Raw genomic sequence first — 5,747 nt, 5'->3', positions numbered from 1 at the left:
CTCATAGGAGCGTGAACCATATTGTGAATCTGCGTATGCAAGTGCTCTAGGTTGCATGCTCCTTATGAGAATCTAATGCCTGATGATCTAAGGTTGAACAGTTTCACCCTGAAACCATCTCTGCCCCCACCCTAGTCCATGGAAAAATTGTCTTCCACGAAACCAGTCCCTGGTGCCAACAAGGTTGGGGACCATTGCTTTACAGTGTATTTAAATTTGTTTTGTCAGGGAGCAAAACTATTTGTATGTCAGTTTAACCCTTTTAAAGCTCACTTAAAGCTTTTGTAGGTCAGTTCTAGAGTCGCCCATATTGCACAGCTAGTTTATATTTATGCTCCAGGCATTCAACACAGTTCCTCTGCTCTGGCTGGTAGGAACTTGCACGTGTCTCAGCTCTGGGCGAGCTGTTTGTTGTTCAGCTTGCAGCTCTCCAGCAGTCGTGCTTTGCCCAGCCTTGTGCAGTTTACCCACACATACATGTGGATTAATCTTCATCCAAAGACTCAAGGTGATCCTGAGAATATTTCTGGAGTTTTTTTTTTTTTTTTTTCTGTGTAGTTCCTTCCTCTTTAGTACTCTGCCTCACACATTGTAGCAGTCCTGACCTCTCTAAGCCGCTATCTGTGCCTTCTCAACTCGGTGAGACTACTGAACACCCCGTCCCTGCACTGTGGTCTGGGACTTGCCCTCAGGCAGAAAGTCAAGGGGATTGTGGGGCTCAACTTTGTTTTCCTGTTCTCTAGGATCACAACCCCAGGCTGCCCATTTTCCAATGCCTGAAAAGAGTTGTTTCATTCATTTTGTCCATTTTTCTAGGTTTCTTTCTTTCTCCTTTTTTTTTTTTTTAAATGCAGGAGGGCAAGTCTCATATCAGTTTTTCCTTCATGGTAGCAGCTTCAATATCATATTTAAGTTTCTCCATCTGAGCGATGGGGATGACCATACCTACCTTTTAGGGCCATCATGAGTCACACAAGGAGATAAACAAGTGTATTCTACCCTATCCTAACACACCATTTCATATTACCTTCGTTGCTTTTTTCTCTCTCAGTTGACACCTGACCTTTGCTGGGTCACCCTTTGGTTTCAGAGTTGGATGAAGCACATTCCATAGGGCATGAGGTCCAGTTCTCTGACCATGTTCTCCTGGAATGAAACAAACATACTGCGGGTTAAACTTGACCCAAAGGAAATGAGACATGGGTTGAAGCCAGGCTGATAAATCCTGCCACCTTCCTCCCTTCTGTGGATTCTTTTAAGGTACAGAGGTGTGGAAGCCCTTCTACAGAAATCCCATCCTGTCTCTTAAGAGCTTATTGCACAGCTGCGGCCAGCGCAGTAATATATAGTATCTCTTTGCTTCCCATCTTCCTTCTCCTTTCCCCCTCATCCTCACTGGCTTGGGTGCACTGAAACAAAGTGTTGAATCTTAATCTTTCATCCAGCTTTGATTTCTAGAGGGTTTTATGCAAGAGAGCAGGTGAAGTGCTTAGCACAGGCGTGGGCTTCTATGCATTACAAGGAAACGGCAGCTCCTGCTCCTAATAAATGCATCTCCTAAAGCACTTCTCACATTGCATTCTGGGTTGTGGTGCATGTGTCTCCCTCAGTGGGCTGTAATCTCCTTGACTATGAGATTGTATCTCTCTCTCTCTTTTTTTTTTTTTTTTGACAGAGTCTCGCTCTGTCACCCAGGCTGGAGTGCAGTGGAGTGATCTCAGCTCACTGAGACCTCCACCTCCCGGGTTCAAGAGATTCTCCTGTCTCAGCCACCGAAGTAGCTGAGATTACAGGTGTGTGCCACCACACCTGGCTAATTTTTGTATTTTTAGTAGAGATGGGGTTTCACCATGTTGGCCAGGCTGGTCTCAAACTCCTGACCTCAGACATGAGCCACTGTGCCCGGCCAAGACTGTGTCTTAATTCAACACTGGGTACCTTTCATGTTGTGCAGTGTTATTGCTGTGATATGTTTGTTGTTGCTGTGTTTGCTTATTTTTTTCTGTATAGTTCCTGTGTTGCTTGTTGTGTGGTGTTGTGTTTATTACTTGTAATGTACTAGATTCTTCTATTTCTTGATCTTCTGGAATTGAACACAACCAATCGCTTTTATTATTTATTTATTTTTTGCTTTTCTGTTTCTTTCTTAAGCTTGTGAGGTCTTTAGGTGAGAGTGGGAAGGGAGTGGCTCCCAACACACAAAACATCCAAGGAAGAAGTTAGAGTTCCATTTATAAAACCTACGGAAATGGCTTCTTTTTCTGTTTTAAGCAAAGCAGTGGAGATGTTCTATTCTGAAGGTTGCAGTCAACACTATTACAAGGTGCAGGGACAGGTGGGAGAATTCCTTTCTATCAAAGTCTTAGACTGGTAGAGTTAGCAGTAAGAGGAATGCAACCCATTCATTTTACTGATGAGGAGACAGAAGGTCAAGGTGGACCATGATGGGGTTTGACTCAACACTCTGGATTCCCCATCCCGATGGTTCCTTCTATATCACAGATCCTAGCTTACAAATACAAAGTTTAATTCCTCAAAAAGGCATGTAATTTAAAAAAAATCCCAACACTCAGGTATCTGATCCCTGACTCATCATTTCTTCCTGTGTGCCGAGATGGCTTTGGCAGACGTTGGGGGAGCTTCTCCCCACTCTATTGGGAAAGCAGCACCAGCTCCTTCCTCCTCTGGATCCCCTCAAGGGGGCCAAAATGCCCACCCTAACCCTGATACTTTCTCCCCACTCCTGTGGAACCTCACTCCCTCATCCCAAGCAGTACCTGGGTTCCTAATGCCCCAAACATTCATAAATTTAACACATGTTTATTGAGAACATACTGTATACTAGCTGCTTGTTAGGTACCGTGACTACAGCAGCCAGCAAGACAGTCCGGGACCCAGGCCTGCTCGTACGTTCACTCTCTCCTCTTCACTAGGGTCTGGGAGAGAGCTTTGAGGATTGAGACTCAGCCCAAGGTGAGTCCTGGATGATACTCAGCCTTGATGTAGACCTCGTGGATATTTTTAAAAAAATTATTTAAATATTTTTGATTTATAGAGTGATTGAACACATAGCGTTCCATATACCTCCTCCCCACCCTCTCTCAGTTTCCCCTATTACTAACATCCTGCATTGGTATGGTATACTTGTTACACTCGATGAGCCAGTAGTGATACATTACTGAGTCCTAATTTTTTTACTAGGATAATTACTAAAATCCTTATTTAGGTTAGAGTTCACTCTTTGTGTGGTATAACCTGTGGGTTTTGAAAAACGCATAATGACATCCATCCACGATGACAGGATCAAACAGAAGACCTCCACTGCCCTAGAAACCTCTGGTGCTCCGCCTGTTCCTCCCTCCCTTCTAACCCCTGGCAACCATTGCTGTCTTTACTGTCTCCATGGTGTGGCCCTTTCCAGAACATCACAGAGTGGAAACCACGCGGTGGGAAGCATTTTCAGACTGGCTTCTTTCTTGGTTCACAGGAAGAAATGATGAATCAGGGATCAGACACCTGAGTATTGGGATTTTTTCTTTTAATTACATGCCTTTTTGAAAAATTGGACTTTGTATTTGTAACCTAGGATCTATGATACCGAAGGAACCATCGGGATGGGGAATCCAGAGTGTTGCGTCAAACCCCACCATGGTCCACCTTGACCTTCTGTCTCCTCATCAGTAAAATGAATGGGTTGCATTCCTCTTAGTGCTAACTCTACCAGCCTAAGACTTTGATAGAAAGGAATTCTCCCACCTGCCCCTGTACCTTGTGATAGTGTTGATTTCACTTCAGATTCCTCTATGTCTTGTTGCAGCTTGCCAGCTGATTTCTTCTTATTCCTGAATAATGTGGGAGTCTTTTTTGTAGAGCCTCCCGGGTGGTTCCACGGGGGAGCTGAGTGGAGCACCTGTGGTCTTGTGACCTAGTCCCCAGCATGGAGTGCTCGGAAGTGCCCTCCGTGAACATGTAAACATCCCACCAACATGCCCTCCCTTCTCTTGATATTTTGATGTAGTTTTTTTTTGATGGTCTTTTCTTATTTCTGGGTCTCAGCCCCCAGATACACTTTCCACCCCATGTCCTAACCTATACTCTGTAGCACACCGCACCTGTCCAGGGCGATTGGTCATCACAGGCCCGGGTCCACGTCTCAGCTCTGCTTCTTGCTGGCCACGAGGCTGCGTGCTCCTTACTGGCGTCCGCGTGCCTGTCTGTGCAGTGCAGGAGCAGGAGCATCTGCCAACAGATTTCTTGTGAGATTCTGGTTCCGAGGCCTCCAGACGGCGTGGGAGCACCTCCTGAGTCCTGCTGCATTCTGTCTGCTGCAGACGCAAGCCTGGTTCCTGTGTGGGGTCCCTCAGGGGTGGTGTGTGTTTCACAGGGCAGCAGAGAGCCAGGGGGCTGGGGCTGCCCATGGGGAGTGTGTGAATCAAAGGAACAGACCGCAGCTGGAGCCACCTCGCCCAGATTCCTGAACGCAGCCTCTTGACAGACCGATTGTGTAATGGCATTCCTCCCAAGGAAACACGCCTGCCCCCTCCAAGAAGGTGTGAGAGCTTCCCAGACACGGAAAGGGCCCTGCTGGGTAAATTAATTCTTCATTATTCCGTTCCCGAGGCTCTCCCATTGGCCGAGTGCCCGGCACCAACAGACGCCTGCCCGCATGGGGTCAGTCCACACGCAGCTGACGCTGAGGCTCAGGTAGTCTCCTTGGTCCCACCAAGCCGAGGATGCATTCAAATAGATGCAAATTTCCATCCAATTCCTGTCCGCCCTGCCCGGGATAAGGGGCCTGCTGTGGCTGTGCAAGCCGGCTTTCTGGTGTCTAAATACTTCTCTGGTGAGGACACACCTGTTCGCGTCTGCTAGCACACCACAGGTGGGGTTTATTGTGTGGGGCTGGGATTTGGCCAGCCAACTTCTGGAATTCATTGTTTATCTCTCCGTCACCATAACAAATAACCCCCAGACCTGGATACACCACCTTTGGCTAAGGCCTCAGTGTGGGGTCATCAAAAACGGCAAGCTGGCCAGCCCCGAGGTGAGTGAGGGCCAGCACAGGCCTTGGCCTCTTGGGGTCGGGTAGGGCTGCTACTGGCAGGTGGCGTGAGGTCTCTACCGCCTCCGAATGACCCGCGCCCCTTCTCCCTTCCTTTCTGTCTCTCCCTTTTTCATTCAGGATGGAGGCAGAAGAGTCACCAAGTCTGGAACCCACGGCTGCCGTAGAGGAGGAGCTGGGTCATGCTTGGCTAGACACCATATCGCTCTCATCCTGTTTTCTCATTTGTGAAATGGGAATGGCGCTCATGCTTCTCCATGGGATGTTGGGAAAGGAACATGAGGGCATCCATGGAAGTGTTTGAGGCATGCCTGGCCCAGGGGGAACCTCCAGAAATGACACCTATGATCCCCCAGCTGTGTTCCCATTAAACTAACACTCATCCGGCCTGGAGCTGGGGTGCAGCGATGAGTATGACCTAGTCCGAGCCCCAGGAATGTGGGCAGTAGGAAGGGCATGACCATGAAAGACGTGCTCAGGGGACCCCTTCCAGGTGTCACCAAAGAGCCCTGGGTTGTGGTGTGGGCTGGAGCAGGGCAGGTGGGGGGCAGTGCGGGTGGGCACAGTCTCTGATGCTAGACACCTGGGTTCACAACCCTGGGCCTGCCTGTTACCAGCCATGCGACTTCACATTTGGGGAAACTGAACCTCAGTTTCCCCAAATGTGAAATGGAGTCGATGCTCA

General features: G+C 48.2%; 1 long non-coding RNA gene across 1 annotated transcript; it reads left to right on the top strand.

The window, feature by feature from the left end:
• The first annotated feature begins 4,102 nt into the window (after nt 1-4,102).
• Nucleotides 4,103-5,455, top strand: LOC135966984 (uncharacterized). The gene is made up of 2 exons (XR_010580745.2): nt 4,103-5,044; nt 5,183-5,455. It is a non-coding gene; the product is annotated as an uncharacterized lncRNA (long non-coding RNA).
• The last annotated feature ends 292 nt before the right edge of the window (nt 5,456-5,747 follow it).

Source organism: Macaca fascicularis, chromosome 14, assembly GCF_037993035.2.
Source record: "Macaca fascicularis isolate 582-1 chromosome 14, T2T-MFA8v1.1".
NCBI lineage: Eukaryota > Metazoa > Chordata > Mammalia > Primates > Cercopithecidae > Macaca > Macaca fascicularis.
The sequence above is the reverse complement of the archived record's forward strand: the minus strand, read 5'-3'. Positions and strand labels throughout refer to the sequence as shown.